Consider the following 19,453-nt stretch of genomic DNA (forward strand, 5'->3'; position numbering starts at 1 on the left):
TCACACCACAGACTGAAACATAATCTGTTTACTAAAAAAACAACTTTTTATTGCTCCGTGAATAATTTCCCATTGAAAAAGAAAACAATGTACAGTATTTTAGTGCTTTGTGAGACATCTGGAAATTTTTTTCAGTTGCTAAAGCTATGAAGAATTTGCATCTACATTCAAACTTCAAGTTTTTAATTCAACACAGAACAACTTCAAATGTGCTGTTGAGCCAACCTAACTGTGCTCCAAAGGCCCACTGAGGGCACTCAGAGAAACAAAGCCACATATCCACCGCAAGGCGAGTCTGGTTTCACAGAGGACCCACTGGGGGTGTTTTTCCTCTTTGTCCTCGGGCTTCTGAGAGCTGTGTAAAGTACACTATATTAGTTGGGCTTACACCAGCTGCTCTAACAATTAAACCCCCAATCTCAGTGGCTTAGCATAATGGAAGATTATTTTTGTTGCTCACCTAAGCATCCAGCGTGGGTGCAGCAGGCCAATATATAGTTTCCACATGGAGGTGTGAAGACCCTGCCTCCTGGCATCTTGTGTGTGTGCCACATTTAACAAGGCTCTGGGCAACAAAGGGAAAATGTAGAGTCTGGGGACAGTGCCCATTATGAGGCTCACATCTCACTGCTTAGAACTGAATCACATGACCAAAGCAACATTAAAAAGGGATGCAGAGTATCATCCCAGGAAGGAAAAAGGAAGACGTGTAACAGATAGTTATCCACTCCTTAGAACTCGGCCAGCCTTTGACAATAGTGAATTTTCCCCTCTGTTTCAATATGCACAGCACTCTTTAATTTTTTTTTTTTTTTTTTTTTTTTTTTTTGTCTTTTTCCTTTTTACTGGTACTGGGGATCGAACCCACGACTGCCTGCTTGCAAGGCAGGCACTTATGCCGCTGAGCTAAATCCCCAGCCCAATATGCATAGCACTCTTAATCTCAGGAGCTCTAGGAAAGTCTCCTACTACAGGTGTTAAGATATTTCTAAAGTAACAAGTACCAAAAGCCATTTGACTTAGGCACACTTCCTGGTGTCAGCTCCTAAGCCTCATGAAAGTTATAAAATGGCTTTGATGATGAAAACAGCAAAGTCATCAGTTCAAACTCTGGAAAATAATGCAAACTTTGAATGCAGACGTTTTGTGTTTCATTTCTTTTTATTTTTCCCCCAAAAGATTTATTTCTTCTCCATGGAGCTTCATGCAAATTTATGACTCAGGCGCTCTTTATAAAAACATCTTTGCACAGTTGCTTAAATACTGGTGTGCAGGTGCAATATTTAGACTTTAAGATGATGCAGTGATAAAGGCCATTTTCTCTCAAGTACAGGTCCACCTAGAAAAAATTAAAACATAAACGCTGAGAACCTGTGTGCATTCTTTTGTTCCCACTGTATACTCCTTTTGCCCCAACTAACGTGAATGGCTCTGCTCTGTTACCATCAGATGCCACCCTACTTAAATCTCCTGATGACAATGGTCTGTCTACACACCAGCCTCCTCTGTTAGACTACAAATTACATGAAGAAAGAGACCCTGTATCCCTTGTTCATCCCTAGCACATGCCACAGTGTCCAGCTCCTAACAGGTACTTGCTAAATATCTGTAGAATAAGTTTGTGTTGAATGCAAGTTGGAAAAAGATAAACTCCACAAACATCAAAAGAACCAAAGCTACTAGTGCCTAAAAGAGAAAGAATCGCACATCTAGTTCAAGGGAGGTAAGGAAAGGGAAATATTTTCTGAAGCATTTCAAGTGGGGTGTAAAAGAAAGACAGAGTTGCAGCAACCAGAATCTCTGAGGTGACAGAGGGGCAGCCTGTGCAAATGTTGGGAAGGGAAAAGTAAAGATCTGCCTTGGGAATAATTAGTATTCTGGTTCTTCATATGCATAAAGCATGTGAAGAGAGGGCTAGAGACAGGCATGGAAAGGGGAGTGGTGGATTTTAGAAAGGATTTTGATGCTCATGATCTGTGGGCCATGGAGAGCTGGAAGAAGTCTTGGTACAGAGAGGCCCTCCCAAGCAGGTAGAGGATGGAACATACTGATGGAGGGAAGAATAAAAGGACTCTTGGGAGGTATGATAACACCCAGGTGAACAGCTGAGCCTTACTTAGGAGAAACAAAGTGAGGAGGGCTGGGGCAGGAGAATTTCCTGGCAGAGGTCAGAGGGGAAACGTATAGCTTTTAACAACCAACCAGATTTAAGAAACTAGGCATGATGGGAGAAATAAAGATATGTAGAAAAGATATAAGGAAAACTGTAATTTAAAAACTGTGCTTTTAAGAAAACTACATCTTTGAGACACAATCAAAGGTACCCAAATTTGCCATGCTTTTCTCTTTGCTTCCAGATTACTCACTTCTAATTCCTAAAAGCCTTAAAACATACAGTACACTTGTAAACATGGGCTGTGTCTTCCTTCTTTATATTGGGATCACTGTTTTCTTCCAATAGTATAGATTCACAAATTTATAGACCTCTACCCTAAAAGAAAGAGCACTACTAAATGGTTGCTGTATCTCTAAACTTTAAACACACTCAGATGGTTTGCATTTTAACCCAATCCACTAATTGGAAACCTGGAATATGCAGCATAGCTTCTCATGTTAGAGACAGCCTAAAGACCACACAAATACTTCTGGCTCAAGATCATAATGCTCCTTATTCCACAAGCAGCCACATTCTATCCTGGGTAGGTACCTCTTGGATTCTGCTGAATTATCTGCCTCTGCTTCCCTGAAACGCTTTTCTGTAATGAAAATCAGTGAATCTACTGTGTGGAGAGGGTCAAACTGAGATACCCATCTTCTCTTTGGGGAGATATCCTCGAACTCCATCCAGTGACAGAACCAGAGAGAGAGAAGTGCAAGGTCAATGAAGATATGGTGCTACCATTCACAGGAAAAGGGACTTGGAGAAAAAGATCTGGAAGGATGATTAGGGGAAAGTAAATGGTTTTGAGACATTTGAGCTTTGGGAGAGGTAGGACAGGAAACTGAGAAAGTGGGACATAGCCTGGGCTACCAGGAAGCTGAGACTGCAAAGCTGTCAGGCAAAGGCAGGACAGCAGGGAGGAGGGTCTTTAGTCCAGGCATTGTAATCTTCAAACTATTCAAACAGAGACTCTTAACATTGCCTCTAAATAAATGCCCCACAAAACTCATGTGTTAAAACTTAATCTCTCTTGAGGTGGTATTAAGAATGGGACTTTGGGGCAGTATTAAGTCATGAGAATTTTGCTATTGAGAATGGTTAAATGCCTTGCCAAAGGGCTAGTAGGAACTATCTTAATGCTTTTTTTGCCTTTCTGTTTTCCTACCATGTAAGGACACAGCATTCATCACTTACAGGATATAGCAACACGGTACCATCTTGAAGTGAGACTGGGTTTTCACCATACACCATGCCTACTAGTGATGTGATCTCCAACTTTATATCTTTCAAATTGGTGAGAAACAAATTTTCATTCTTTGTCAATTACCCAGTCTCAGGTATTTTGTCATAGCAGTACCAACAAACTTGAGACAATGAGTATATATACATATTGAATTCATGTAGTATTGGAAGCTTGATAAATACAAATTTTAGAAATGTACCACATTTTTGCATCCCTGCTATGATATTTATTTATTCTTCCAATATGTATGCCAACTTTTGAAAAATAAAAATATCATCTGCGAAGTCTGGCTGGGGTTCACTCATAAGCTGCATCTATCTTCAACTGTAGCAATCTTTCCATTAAATAATGAAACACTTCCATCAGTTATCACTTTCCTGCCTAGTCATCTGCCTGCCTACCTGAGGACCAGAATGTGTCCTGATTAGTCAAAATCCCAATAGCTGCTAGTCTGACTTCCGCCAAAGAAAAAGCAACTCAAAAATATTTTGGGAAGAATAGTAAGAAAAAAAGCCTCATTCATACTGAGGTTATAACTGTAAACATTAAAAAATATAAAGACCATAAGGAATAAATAAAATTATCTTTCTTTCACAAAGGCAACAATGGAAGTCTTCTAGCAATAGTAATGATACCTACAATATGGCAATTCTCAAATGCAATCCAGGCACCATCTTTTGTGTAAAGATTCTCCTACATTATCAAGTAAGTTCTGTCCAATTTGGCATTGCAGTGTGGGATGTAGAGATGGCAAATATCAAAGGGAATGCCAACCTTCATCTTTTTAACACCTTGGATTCCCTTTTGCACCCATAAGGAGAGTCTTCTCCAGAGAAACTCTCAACCACCTTTACAACTCCTCTCTGCCTTTGGTGCCTAACTAAGTACTCAAGCAGAGAGATGAAGTCAAGCTCTGGAAGATTTAAGCAGATTTGAAGTGAAGATAAAGCAATCTTAAGGTGTTTTTTTCTTTCCTTCCTCCATTAAACCCTGGGCAGATTGCTTCAAGCAGAAAGAAAAACACATTGCCCAATTATGATAAGAATATTCTTTTGACACACCTGTTTTACTTCTCAAAGTTGACTTTGATGACCTTAATTTTACTTATGCTATGGTATAAATTTTCACTGAGATCTTTATCTCATCCTGACACCAATTAGCACATGAGTTTCAGCAGAAGAATCTGTGGCAATTTAATCCATACTTTCGAAGAAAAGGAAACGCTAATCGAAATGAAGACTGTCCCAAAACCAATTGAACAGGTGTGCATTTCCATAATGGCTGCACAATTCAGCAACGAAGTGGTGTTTGCTGCTTTCGCTTATGAACGGAATTAGTAATCTTCACATGCCCTGTCCCGGTGATTGAAATAAATTACTTTGTTAAATTGCGAAGCAGGTTGACCCATCTGTTGGCCCATGAATGTTCAGATTCTCAGAGGGTTTATTATTCCAAATAATGACTGCCATATGCAGCGGTAAACAGTTCCTTTAAAACTGACTGAAGGATTTGGAGCTACTTTTGAAGGCAATTTATAAAGCTATCTGTGTTCCCCTAAAAGAATCTGCCCTTCAACTAAACTTCTAGAAAAGTTGTCTTGATCGGTTAATCCTGGCTGAAACATCTTGTCCTTTTTGGAGAGAAAAGAGAGAGCAAAGAGCAGAAACACACATTCCAGCAGCACCTACTATGTGTCAGGCACCACACATTGCCAGCGCTGCTTCAAGGAGCCTCCCTATAACTGTGTGAAGTGGTCGTTATTATCCCAGAAAAAGGGGGAGAGAATGGAGGGGAAATGGCCCATCTCAAAACAACTGCCATGTCACAGAACTGGACTGGAGTTCAGTCCAGCTGACTCCAGGACAGACTGAGGATCTTATGGAAAGTGTTTAGCTTGAGAGGCGTACTGAGGATTCTGCGCACTCACAATTTAGACCTCAAAGTGTGAAAGTACTCATGCCTGTGTTCTGATTCTGCTTGGCTCTTCTCTAAACAGAGAAGCCCCATTCTGCCCCTCCTGAAAGCCCTGTTTATGGAGGACAGGGCAGGGCTTTGAACTCCTATTGGCAAGAAACTGATAGGAATGTTTTAAAGACAAAAACCTACAGTTTCTCTTTTCAGATGTGCCTTTTCTTGCCTTAGATCATCTCGGTCTTCAAATCCCTGTGGAGGATGTGTGTTCTGCACACACAGTCCATAAACCGCTCTGACCACGGCCCAAGCCATGATTTGTTCATGATGTTCGCAGTGACTCGCTGTGACTAGGTTACAGATGTTAAATTGCTGATGGATGGCCCATGGCCAGCACATGGTCGGCTCTTCTGGTATTCAACGGCAGTATTAATCATGTGTGGAAAGGTATTTTCCCCCTCTGTGAAAAATGAAATGGCTAATATACAGTACGGAATGAGTGCCCTGGAACAATTCTTTTTCTTAACGGGAAAAGAATAAAGCTATTAAAAGAATAAACTCCTGTATGTGACATGATGACAGTGGGATTTTTTGACGAGCTAAATGAATAAGCTCCCTCTCCTTTGATTTATGCTGGCACAGAGTCATTCAGGCTTCAAAAGGCAGAGAGCACATTTGGAGACGCCAGTGGTCTTCACTCTCTTTGTTTCAAGGGAGTGAGAGGCTGCGATTGGGCCAAAGGCAAGTGTTTGACAGGCAGGGACCTAAAGAGGTCGGCCCCTAAGTGCTCAGTCACAGAGGGGAGAAGAGACGCCTTGGGGGACCGCCAAATCCTTTGGGGCACCTCAGCACCCAAGCCAGGTCCTGCCTCTGCAGTGGGTCTCATCCCGAGACCAGAAAGAGTCAGACCTGTTCCTCTGCTGTCAGCCTGACTCCCAAGAAAGGAGCTAAAAATTAGGATTGTTCTTCATCTGCTGCAAAGACGGAGCCAGAGAGAAACAAAGCCCACAATAAGAACCTTAGAGAAGGCTTAATGTGTAAAAATAAATTCCTGACAGAGTGTACTGAACACCAGATAGGATCACCTAGGTAATGCCCACTGAGACAAAACTTGGAACTGATTATGTATTTTGCTTATTTAAATTAAGAGCATGTGTACATGTATCAAAACATTGCATCCTACTCCATGGATAGACACAATTACTATGCATCAATTAAAAGCAGCAAAAAAGAAAGACACAAAACATCAGACAAATCCAAACTCAGAAATGTTTCACAAAATAGCCAGCCAGTACTATTCAAAAATCAGGCAACTGTTACCAGATGGAACCAGAAAGGGAAAGAAAACAACAAACAATGTGAGGTCGAAGACTGAATCTTGGACCAGATAAAGGACATAGTGGGAAGAAATCAGTTGATTCATTGATAGTAATTAACTATTAACCTGTAAATTGGTTTAGCAATGTTTTATCAATATTCATTCCCGGGTTATAGCTCATTATACTCTTGTCATGTAAGAGGCTAATATTTAGAGAAGTCTTTGTAGCATTTCAACAACTTTTTTGGTAGGGCTAAAATTATCTCTAAGTGAAATATTTTTTTAACGATGTTGATGCAGAAAGGTCCAGGATAAAAAGCAGCAACACAGTGTCCACTGCTCATCCATCATAGACTGCTTCCCACAAGCAACCACTCTTAATTCTTTTAGCTATTTCTTCAAATTATTGTCCATGGGTACTGGGTAATATGATGCTTAAAATACTATGTAATGATTTATTAATTTTACACAATAATGACTGTCTTCCTACTATGTTGAATGAGAATTTAGATTACTTTCTCCAGTGCTCGCTGCTCTTTCCTCTTCCTTTTCCTCTTCTTCTTCCTCTCCTCCTCCTCCTCCTCCTCCTCCACCTTCTTCTTCTTCCTCTTATTTTTTTTTCTTTTTCTCCACTACTGGAGATTGAACCGAGGGCTTCTACACTAAGCTATATGCCCTGTCCTCTGTCTTTTATGTTTCATTCTGAAATGAGGTATTTTTAAGTTGCTCATTTGCCCAAGCCAGGTTGAACTTTCGACCCTCCTGCTTCAGCTTCCCAGAATGCCAAGATTAGATAAATGTGCTACCTCACACAGCCTCCTATTTTTTAAATTTCTATTTTGAAATAATTTTAGGATTGAAGAAAATCACAAAGATCATAAGGTTCTCAATTACCCTTAACCCAGACTCCTTCATGTTAATATCTTAGCTAAGAATAGTACAATTATCAAGGCTAAGAAATTAGCATTAGCAGCATGCTGTTAATTAAACTACAGATTATATTGGGGTTTCTCTGCCTTTCCACTACAAGACTTCATCCAAGATACCACATCTTACTTTAGTTGTCATCTTTACTTAGTCTCTTCTGGTTTATGACAGCTCTTTCATTTTTCCTTGTTTATTGACCTTGACATGTTTGAGAACTGCTGGTCAAAAAATCTGTAGACCATCCATTCATTTGAGTGTGTCTGATGTTTTCTCAGGATTAGACTGAGTTATAGGTTTTTGGAAGGAACATCACAGAGCTGATGTGCCCCTTCCAACATTTCAAGGGTGTAATATCCGTATGTCTTACTGCTTGTGAAGTGAACCTTGATCACTTGATTAATAAAGTGTCTGTTTCTTCAAGGAAATGTTACTAATTTTCCCTTTTTCATTAGAAGCAAGTCACTAAATCCAGCCTATGCTCAAAGAGAGATCAATTAAACTACAATTCCTAGAGCAAGTAATACAAAAAGAATCTGTAGACACATGTTAAAACCACCAGAGTAATAAATACACACTTCAGAGAAGATGCTTTAATGCTAGGCAGGTCTCCACTTTCTCTTTAAAATTTTACTCACAATTTTTAACATTCCTCAGTGGATCTTGCCTACAGCAATCACTATTGTGCAATTCTAATGTTAATTGTTTTTACTCTCTCAATCCTTTTATATCTATTAATTTAAATTCTTCTCTGAAGAAAAATTACCCTTTTCCCTCCATGTATTTATTCAATCAGTATTTATATTAGTATGAATTCATGGATATTTATTTTATTCTTTGGGTTATAAACCAACAATATTATTCATTTATTTTGCTTCTCAAATTTTCCAGTGTTGGCCTTTAGGAACTTTTTCAGGTTGGGTCTATATTCTTTGCTTTTGTGTGTGTGTGTGTGTGTGTGTTACTGAGGACTGAGCCCAGAGCTTTTGCTCTGAGCTACATCCCCAGCCCCTTTAAATATTTTTATTCTGAGACAAGATCTTGCTAAGTCACTAAGTTGCCCAGCTGGGCTCAAACTTGTGGTTCTTTTTGCCTCTGCCACCCAGAGTGCTGGGATTACAGGCTTGCACCACCATGCTTAGCTGAATCCCTTCACTTTTCTCCTAGTTTTACATCTGGTACCACAGGATGCTCCGAGCTCATTTTTTAGTTTCATTGCCTTAACCATAGAAATAACCATTTTTCCAAGATCACCTGTTTCCTTTTATTAGAGGATGGCACTTAGAAACCAAAATCTGGAGTTCAGTTTGCTCCTTGCTCCTTGCTTCTTGCTCAGGAAGGTTTGTTTCTAGGCCTTCTTGGTGCACAGAGATACAATGTATGTGTGGGTATAGATACATACATGTGTACCCACCTGTAACCCATACCTGTAACTTCATTCTTCCACGGTCAGAAATCTGGGCCCCTAATTTATAACTGCTCATTACTGGAGTATAATTGACAGTTTTAAATTCCTCTTGTATTCTGAATTTTGCTGCATTTATTGGATTCTTGAAGATTTTCTATATAATTATGTTGTCTTCAACATGATTTTTCTTCTTCCCAGTATACATGGCTTTTCTTCCTTTTGTTTCTCAATTTTACTGAATAAGAGTGACAGAGATGATTCTTGCCTTGGTCCCATATTCAGTGGAAAGACTTCTGGCCTCTCTCTCTGAAGCACAATGTTAACTATAAATTTGTTGCAGATGCCCTTTGTCAAGTTAAAAATTTTCCCTTCTACTCCTAATTTGCTGAGTTTTTATTTGAATGGATATGGATTTGTTCAAAGATTTTTTTGCATCCATCAAGCTATGATCATATAGCTTTTGGTAGTTAGTTTCTAATATGGTAAACTATATCCATTGACTGATGAATAAATTATTCACAACTACCAGCATGCAATGCCATCCTGGCACTCCTAGAATAAAACTCACAGGTCCTGCTGTTTTCACTGTTTCTTATATTATTTTGTGCTCTTTGCTAATATTTTGCAGAGATTTTTTCTTTTATATTTTTAAGAATTTTAGTCTGTGGTTTTCTTGTATGATCTCTACTTTCGAATGAGGACAGAGATGGAAGAGGAGATAGTAGTGAAATCCATCTGAAGATGGTCTATTAATTTATAAGCTAAATATAATGAAAATCAGAGCACATGTAAAGGAAATGAAGCTAAAAGATATGACTAACAATTTCTCTCTCTCTCTCTCTCTCTCTCTCTCTCTCTCTCTCTCTCTCTCTCTCTCTCTAACACACACACACACACACACACAAAATTAGCATTCAAACCAAATTCTGGTCTTTCTTGCAGGTCTAAGGACAGCTGACTTTGGAAAAGCCTGTCGCCTTCTCCCTGCTCTCCTTCTGTAGTGTTATCAGAAAGAATATGGGCCAGGTCCTTTTGGATCAGCTGCTACATAATGCTGACAATAATGTCAACTACAATCTCCAGAGACTCACTGATTAAAATTCAAAGTTTAATCAAAAGAGAGGGTTTTCATTCCATGTTAAAAATGGAGTTTTGAGTTTATGGAAACAGGAAAAGCAGACAGAGAAGAAGAAAAGAAAAACTGACATTCCTTGCATTCCAGTAGCAGTTGCTGATCTGGGAACTTTATATCATTTAATTTGTAAAAAAGAAAAGAAAAATCAGATTGATATTTTTACAGAGGAGGAAGCCGAGGTTTAACAAGTGGAGGTTGTTTCCAGCTCAAGTTTGCCTCACTCCACAGCACAACCTCTTTTTCAGTACACACCATACATCTCCTCAGAATTTCTTCTTAATTGAGAAATAAATCCAATGGCTTATACTGTCATTTTAATGTCCTATGTTATCAACTTCCTTTGTGTGTGTACAATTGAACACAAGGTCTCATGCATGCTAGGCAAGGTTCAACCACTGAGTTACATCGCCACCCTTTTTGATTTTTTATTTTGATATAAGATCTTGCTAAGATTCCCAGGTCGGTCTCAAACATGCAATCCTCCTGTTTCAGCCTCTCCGAGTAGCGGGGGTGATAAGCATGCACCACAAAGCCCAGCCTATTATTAGCTCTTCAATACGAAAGTTGAGTCTCAAATTTAGAGTGGATAAAACTTAGACCCAAAAGAATCCATATCCCAAAAACCCCACGCTATACTCAGTTATATTCAGAGAGAGATTATACTAAGAGCATCTCGGGCCTCACAGTATTCTTTGTTGAAACTTTGAATCAAATTAAGCCCTGATAAGTCTTTCCCAAGAGTTTTCAACTGTAAATTCCATGATCCTGGGATTTTATTTTATTTATTTACTTTTCACTCCCAGTACCTAAAATATTGCCTAACAGAAAGCAGGCATTCAACAAGTATTTATTGGGACAATAAATGTCTTCTGGCACAATAACTGACACTTAGCTCACAGCACCATCAGTGCTGTACAGTGAACAGCTTCTCCCCCGTATGCCTGTCTTGCATCTACCCCAAGGTCATAGTTTAAAGAGAGAAACATCTCCCCAAACCTTAGGACTAGAGAACAGCAGCAGAAACTGCCCCTAGCAATGTTTGCCCTATAATGCTTACACTAGTGTAGATTCTTAATAAATATCTGCTGAACTAATCACTATAGAAAAGCTACATTTATTTAATATTTACTTTTTGCCAGAAATTCTATTTGCATTATGTCATCTAAAAAAAGAAAATTCTACAACAGACACTATGCAAATCAAAATAAGGTTTAGGGTGGTTAAGTAACCTACCCAAATTTGTAATAGCACCAGACAGGGCCAGGATCAAATCAGGACAGCTGGATTTCAGAGTCTTGGGCCTGAGTCACCCCATAGCACTTGGTGAACTTGCTGCTTTCTTCCTCAAGGCCTTTGCTCTTCCCTTCCCCTGGATCTTGGCATAATTGACTCCTTATTGCTCCAGTGTCTGTAAGATGTCACTTCCTTAGAGAGGCCTTTCCTGACCACTCCTCACCAGTCTTTCCTTACCTGTGATGCTGGGAGTCCCTTCCTAGCACAAGCCACTGCTTAACATGCTGTGTTATGATTTGAATGCTATCAGGTCCACCATGCAGAGCTTGTGCTTCATGAGAGCAGGGATCACGTGTATCTTTTGGCCACTAAGAGCCACTGTCTGGTGCTGGTCCTAGAGTGACAGGGATTAACCCACGCTTTGCCAAGTCACTGAATGCAGCTGCAGGCTGAGTGGTCACTGGTATACAAGGACAGTGCTGTGCAGGCCACTGGAGAAGAGTGTCAGATGGGTGGCTGGAGTGTCCCTCCAAACCTAGGTAGCTTGGCTCCCTCATCAGTGCTTCACTGTTCCTTCACAGAGTTGATTTATACCTGGCCAATTGACCAATCTTTATGCAAAGGAAGACTCAATGCTTTGACATTTGTACCCTACCTTATCATCTCTCTAACAAAGACACTTTATTGAATGACAATAATTTCCATCTTTCTCAAATTGGAGCCCTACCTTCTCAGCTTCTGTGAGACCAATTATCAGTTCAGCCAAGTTGACAGAGTGTTTCTCTGACCATGCTCAACTTCATGTATCACACCAAAAATATTATTACAGAAAAATGTCTTTTGCCTGGGTCCAACATTTGATGGAGAATACAGTGCTATCTTGGTTCACAAACTTGATTCTTTCCATGATTCTGGTTGCAAACCAAGCTGGTCAGGAACTGAAACAAAGTCAATGGTTAAGTTCAATGTAGCCTTAATGAGGAAATTTGATTCAGCTCTTGTCTAACTCAGTTTGCAACCAGAGACATGGAGAGAATTGAGTTTGTGAACCAGAGTGCCACTGTATTAACAATATTGCTTGGACTTGACTTTTTAGTCTCTCACTCCTCTAGCATGTGCCTGAATGAGCCTGATGTAAGTGATACACATCTTGTTTAGAGCCCTTGGAAGTGAGCCTATGGCTAGCATAATTGCTTTCCAGATCCCAGCCAGCATGAGACCTCCTACGATGCTGCCATGTTTGTTTCTTCTGGGTGGGGGGTAGTCCTGATGATGTCACTTCCTCCCCATTCTTTCCAGCTCTGTGTTTTCAGGTTCAGTCTCTTGAGACTACTCTTAGCTTACTCATTTTAGCATGCTTGTCACTGTTCACACTCCCTCTCTGGCTGAGTTTCATGTGTAATTTTTGTTTTAGCAATTAATATATTTAATTGATAAAATGGATGTATTTATAGTGTACAGCACAATACTTTGTTATAATGTGTTCATTGTGAAATGAACAAATCGAGCTAATTAATATATTTAACTTCTTGTTTAAGACTCTGATCTGTGCATCCACCAATCTTTTCAGTGGGGGACCTCACATTCCCTCAATGCAGACTTCTGCTTCAAACTAGCCAGTTCCCTGGGAATGGTCTTCTTTCCTGGGACCATCATCACGAAGAGTGATGTGGGGTTAATGACAAGGCACCTTCCTCTCTCCATGTGTTTTTGCTACTTAACCTGATTAATACATTTTATTATAGTTGGTCTTGATGTGACCTCCCAATGATCTGCAGCAAGTCCCAAAATGCCAAATACAAATAGTGTTCTGACAGAGGTCCCTTAACCTGGAAAGAATAGGACACTAAGGATTGAAAAGAAAATTTAACTGGAGGCCATTTCTGTCACTCAAAAAGTAGAATCTCGCCACTGAGAAAAGAGTCAGCTTGATTTTGGATTGAGCACTTCAAGCAAGGCAGGAAGAGAGAGAAACCACTTTTTTTCCAAGTGTTCTTTCCATGGAGTCTACAGAGCTGGAATTTTAGAAAATTCTTAATGTCAAAACTATCAACACCTTACCAATCAAAGTGTAGCAATCATTATAACTTAATTGTACAACCAACCACAGACTTATAGTGTTTTTTTAGTTACTTTTCTCATAGCTGAGGCAAAATACCCAGAACCCAAAGTTTAAGAAAGAAAGGTTTAATTCGGCTCACAATTTGTAGAAGTTTCAGTACATATCTGCCTTCAAGGCAGACTTGCATGGCAGAGTGACATCACAGAGGAGAAATAGTCCATGGAAAAGCAGGGCAGAAGGCAGCCAATGCTGAAGTAGCAAGTAGCAAGCAGCAAGCAACAACAGCCACCTTCTTTCCACCCCTTATATTTTATCCATCCTTAGAAATGTAGCACTCACATACAGCATGAATCCTCCCATTATCCACACCCAGTACTGTGCGAAGCCAATCAGCGGGCTGATTTAGTAACCAATACCCTTAATTCCAGCATCACATTCTGTTAATCCAGCTTCCTCTGAAAAGCTCCACCTGTGACCACATGAAGTCCTATGATACAAGCCATAGCAGGTGTCAAGGATGAACTTGGGGTGGCAGCCAACAAGTGTGATGGCCACCATGCTCTGTGCTACAAAAATGCTAGATATCTTTCCATGGTTTGTTTAATCTTTAAGGAACAAATAAAGTAGCAGAGAAGAACTCTAAAGTATTCATCAAATACAAGTGTCTTGTTACAACTACTGAAGCTGTGATAATTGATTAGAATCAGTGATGGCAAATCTCTTTGAGCTCTCAGTGATACACAGATGCCATAGATGCTCCACCACTGAAGCATGTTGTTGTACTGAATGTGATGATGGCATTAGGGATTTCCAGTAATTATTCACTCAGCAGTACTCAGCAGTACTCTAGTTGCTAGAGATGCAGTGGCGCATGGGATATATCTACCCCTGACTCCTTCGGATCTTACATCTCAGATGCATAAGTGGGGAGACACAAAATAATCAAGTATATATGCCAACATGATAGTATCACATAATGGAAAGTAATAAAATAAGAAATGATTAAAGAAAGAGTGATTGAGAGGCAACAGTGAATTAAAATCAAAATAGAGGCTATTAAAGGAGACCTAAAAAATGAAAAATCAGTCATGGAAAGAAGCAAAACCTTGCACAGACAATGACAGTTATTCAAAGGCAAGTGTATGTTACCGACACAAAAGGAGAGCCAGCACACTGGAATGTACTGATCAAAGAGAGGGTGTAAGAGTTAGGTAATGACCAGATCATGAAGGACCCTGTAACATGTTTGGTAGATTCTTCCTCTCCCCATTTCTCCCCTCCCTTCCTCTCTTCCTCCCTTCATCTGTCCCCTCTGCCACATCTTTCCTTCCTTTCTTTGCTCTCTACCCAGTGGCTGAGTGCCTTTCTGATTTATGAAGGATTTCTCAGCTCCTGAGTCTTTACGGGACTCAACCTCACATCTTGCCATAAAACATGAAAACACTAAAGACCCGCTCTCCAGCCTCCCTTGCAGCTGGGATGCAGATGCATGATCTGTACTCTGCCAATCAGATGCACTGGCCATCTGTAAACTGGGAGCCAGCAAGGAAAGATGCACGAATCCTGGAGAATTCACTCAAGTGCCAGAACCATCACAGAATGTGCTTCAAAGGAACAATAAAGGCTTTATTTCAGAGTAGGGAGGCCAGAAATACACAGGGGACCCCGAATGTTCCATCATGGCAGGCACAGCGACTTCACCAAATGGCTGTGGACCTAATGGCTTCCTGTCCTTTCTTACTCCTGACAACATCCCTAGCTCTTGTGCTCCCTAGTGACTTTCAGTGACTTCTGCTGCCTAAATCACCCAGGTTTGGTTGTAACCAAGAACTTGGATTGGCACAGAGATTTCTTTCTAAGTATAACAGGAAGCCACTGGCTGGGATTTAAATAGTATAATGTCACAGTTCCTCACGAGGAATTCCTATTTAATCTTAGAATTACATGGTAATTCTAAAGAGTGGGTTTGCTTTGGCTTCTTGGCATCCCACTTGGGTAATTGAAAAGGTTTCTTTTGTGTATGTGTTCTCTGCTAGAAAACTTACAGTCCAATTTGTGGTCAGGCCATAATGGAGGTAGGTTACTCTGATATATGCTTTTAGCCTTTGGTTTAGCCCCACATCACTCTCACTTCACTGTTCCTTATCCTTTTATTCTTCTTTCAAATATATTCTACTTGTACTAGGACAGTGTGCTTCACATTCTTTCTGGGGAAAGCTTCTATATGCATATTATGCTACCAAATGCAGTGCTTTCTAGCCACAATTGGCTATTTTTGATTTACATGTTAATTAAAAATAACCAAGCTAAACTAAAAATTCCATTCCTCAGACACACTAGCCACATTTTATGTATGAAGTAACCACATGAGACTAGTATGGCACAGGTATAATATATTATCATCACAAAAACTTTATTGGATGATTTTGATGTATGTCATAATATAATGTAATATAATATCCCTTAATATAATGAATATCTTTCTTACCCTTCTGCCTCTCAGTATTCATCAGTTGAAGGCTTAGCTCCTTTTAGCAAATAATTATGTATGATAGCTGAAACAGGTTTATTATCTCAGATGCCATGAGAAAACTTTCCACACCTCAGCATGGAGCATCCTTCCACGGTGATATACACTGAAAAGATACCCTGTAGACGTCCATTCTGGAGAATAAGACTTAAATCACCAGGAACCATTTCTTGGCCTCACATAGGCTTTCAAAACAAGGGACAGGGAGGAGATCAGAAACTGCCCTTCTAGTTCACATAAAACAGTGCCTTTTCTGAAGGCAAAACAAAGCAAAAATCCCAGTGACCTCTAAAAGAAGCCAGGGGTTCATAACTTATTTAACAAAATATAAATTATAATTATGTTACGGTTTGGTAACTTAGCAAATGATTGTTGCTTTTCAATGTCACCCCTTGAGAGAAAGCTAAAGTTTCTGTATCAAAATGAAAAAATTAGCTCTTTCTTTCCCAATGGTTAACAATAAATATTTTCTTTATTAAGCAAAATATACGCTAAAGTGTTGTTTTTCTTCATTGCTTCAAGGTCAGCAAGTCTAGGAAGTGATTAGCAAGAGGAAGCAGCATCCCTCAGACATGGAAGGATGGTCCAAACGGGAAGGAACATTTCTCACAACAGCAGATTTTCTTCCACCAGCAATCCTGGAGGAAGAGGAGAGAGCTCCTGGGACAACTGTCAACACAGTAGCAGCCTGGTGCATTTTCTTGTCCTTCCCCAGGGAGCTATTTTCTTTGCAAAACTACTGTAATTTTAATAGGCTGCCATTTGCTCATTAAAGTCATCTGGGAATTTAGTTAGCATACAGACCACAAAATAAGACCCTGTATAATGTTCAGGAGTTTGTCATTTAATAAAACATTTTATAAGCTCAGAGCGTACCTATTAACTAATAAGTGCACTTCTCAGGGCCCAGCAGCTTACCCTGTGGTCTACAGCACTGCAGACTGTAGGTGAGTTATAGGGAGATCGTTTCCTAAGTCCCCATTTGTCTTTATTATGACACTCAACTAGCAAATGATAAGCAATCAGTCACTGTGAAATTCCATTCCTGGGAATTGACTAGGGCTTGCCTTCTTATCACTCAAAATCTTCTGGAGGACTGCCTCCTTCAGAAAAGGGAGGCCCTGAGCCTCTGATCCACACAGGGAGTTATTGTTTGCCATAGGGAAGCACAGAGCTGTGTATGTAGGAAAGAGTGGTGGTTATCATGAGAGAACCATTCCTAAACCACATCCTGGGCTAGATGATAAACATGGGTAGCCCAGGCTCCAGCCCAGGCCTACCGAATTATCCTAGGGGATGAAACTCCCCAAAAGTTTGACAACCAGAGTCCCTAATTTTTCCTTATACACAGCTGGATTATGGAAGCATTTGTAAAATAGAATAGTCACCAAATTCAAATGCACACATGGTGCCTTCATAGTGAAATAGCTAGCTTTTGTTTTTGACAGGAAAAACAAAATTGAAACAGACACTTATGCACAGGCACAGAAGGCATCTTTGAGCCTAAGATTCCAACCCATGAGCACTGATAACAAAGACAAAAATGTAGAAAGCTCAGCAAAATCTTTCACCATGCTCAGAAAGCTCAAAAAGGCAACACTCATTGACAGACTTGGTGTTCTTGGATGTTACTGCTAATTTTGAGCACCTTGGCCTCATTTAACCTTGAGGTCCTACAAACTATGCAGAGCAGGGACTTATGAAGACCCATGCTGCAAATGGGACCTGTCTCAAACCTAGGAAGACAACGTGGCCCGCATATCAGAAGGCAGAGGAGTGTTTGGGTAACAGAGGAATGAACTGAGGTGTGGGGGGTCAGCAGGTAGGTCCTAGACTTAGGTGAATGAGGAAATACAGCTTCCTCCTTCGGCTGGATGATGGCATTCTAGTGACACACTTCATGTGGTCTTCTCCAATAATCTCTCACATTAAGAGAACAAATCTCAAATCAATATATTACCTTACAACTTGCTGCAAAGGCCCCGGTTTTGAAGATTATGCTTCAGGGGAGAAACTGTTCTTTTTACCACTTCCCAGTTTTCTGTTGGATTGGGAGAGAGGCCTTGGAAGGGTACATGCCCCACAAGTAATTAAAGGAAGAAAACGGGGACTGAAAGAAATGCACAAGTGCTATCCAGAGCTCAGGGATCCAGGACACACATTGTGAGCCCTCAAGCCTGGCTCTCCTGTCTTATTCTGCTATCCACTAACAATCTCTCAGGACTGCCTCTGATCAGGCCCTGTGCTCCACCTTCCCAAGCACAGTCATCTTTGTTCCTCCCAAAGACCTCATAAGCTTGGTGTTATTGTTAGTATCCATTTTAGAAATAGGGAAACTGAACCCTAGGGTACTTAAATATTTTGCCAAAGTTAGGGCCCAAACAGTCTAACCAATCTATGCTTCTAGACTCAAACATCACACCACCTGGGCCCTGTAGGCTGCCAGCAGCTCTCCCAGGGAAGGGAAGAGCCAGGAAAGGAAAGAGTCGCCTGCAGCAAAGACAGTGTTCTCCCATAAACCAAAAACTCTCCAGCAGAAATCAAGTCACTCATGATAGACAAAGGTAATATTTAGAGGAAGAAAAAAGTCAGACAGCGACTCCTGAGAATCGGCCATGCTGGGGTTGGGAGGAGCCGACCAACAAGCCAAATAACCAGCCTCTCTGATAAGCCACACGAGCCAGAGGACAGGCTGAGCTGGTGGCAACTGAAGTACAGGGGACAGCTGAGCACTTGCATTGTTTGGTTGACTTCGCAGGCCTATGCCCCACTTCTGAGCATCTATAGGGAAGATAACAGTGTGTGGTTGGCAAATACGGGGATTTCCTTCTATCTTGGCTTTGAAATCCAATATTGTTCTCACTGTTTTGTTTTGTTCCAACTGTATTACTTTATTCAATGTTCTGTTTTGGTCGGTTTTATTCTGTTTTGTTTTGATTTAATGTTCTATGTCTGATGAAATGGACAATTATGGTGAACATAACCAGATTTAGTATCATAGCCATTGTTATTTTCCTATTGTCCTGCTTTGAAGTTCTGTACCAATTTCACTGATTTGCTTTGATTGGAGTCATTCTGTTTTGATTTGTGGGTTTGTATTATCTTTACAGTAAAACAAAATAAAGTTTTTGAGGGGAAAAAAAAAAGAAATACTCATTTAGAAACATAGCCCAGATTTGGAGACTTGAGTTTTTCAGACCTTCTGTGACCCACTTCATCACCTCTTCACTACTATCCTTCCACAAAAACGAAATTGGGATAAAAATGAAAAAATTAAAATATCTTTACTTTCCCCCTAGGCAACACTCAGATCTCTTTCTAGAAGCCCCAGGATCCCAGAGAGCATCTCTGACCTGGACCCCTTCACAATAGGCGATTGATGATGAAGGCCCAGGCCCCCTGCATTCCTGGGCATTTTTCTCAGGGAGTCCCACCCACAATGGGGCTTTCTGTCAACTTCTCCCTCCTGGGTCCTGTGCCTCAGAGAATATCTACATTCAACAGGAGGCAAACTTCAGTCCTTTGCTG

At 40.4% G+C, this 19,453-nt stretch overlaps 1 long non-coding RNA gene across 1 annotated transcript in view; it reads right to left on the reverse strand.

Annotated features, from left to right (window-relative positions):
- Window positions 1-1,142: 1,142 nt before the first annotated feature.
- The window catches only part of LOC106027265 (uncharacterized), an 80,090-nt gene continuing 61,779 nt past the window's right edge, over window positions 1,143-19,453 (reverse strand). The window contains exon 5 of the long non-coding RNA XR_002790698.2: window positions 1,143-1,339. This is a non-coding gene — a long non-coding RNA (uncharacterized LOC106027265). The remainder of the gene's footprint in view (window positions 1,340-19,453) is intronic.

Source organism: Cavia porcellus, unplaced genomic scaffold (assembly GCF_034190915.1).
Source record: "Cavia porcellus strain 051 isolate PalLab524CR breed Dunkin Hartley unplaced genomic scaffold, mCavPor4.1 scaffold_2, whole genome shotgun sequence".
NCBI lineage: Eukaryota > Metazoa > Chordata > Mammalia > Rodentia > Caviidae > Cavia > Cavia porcellus.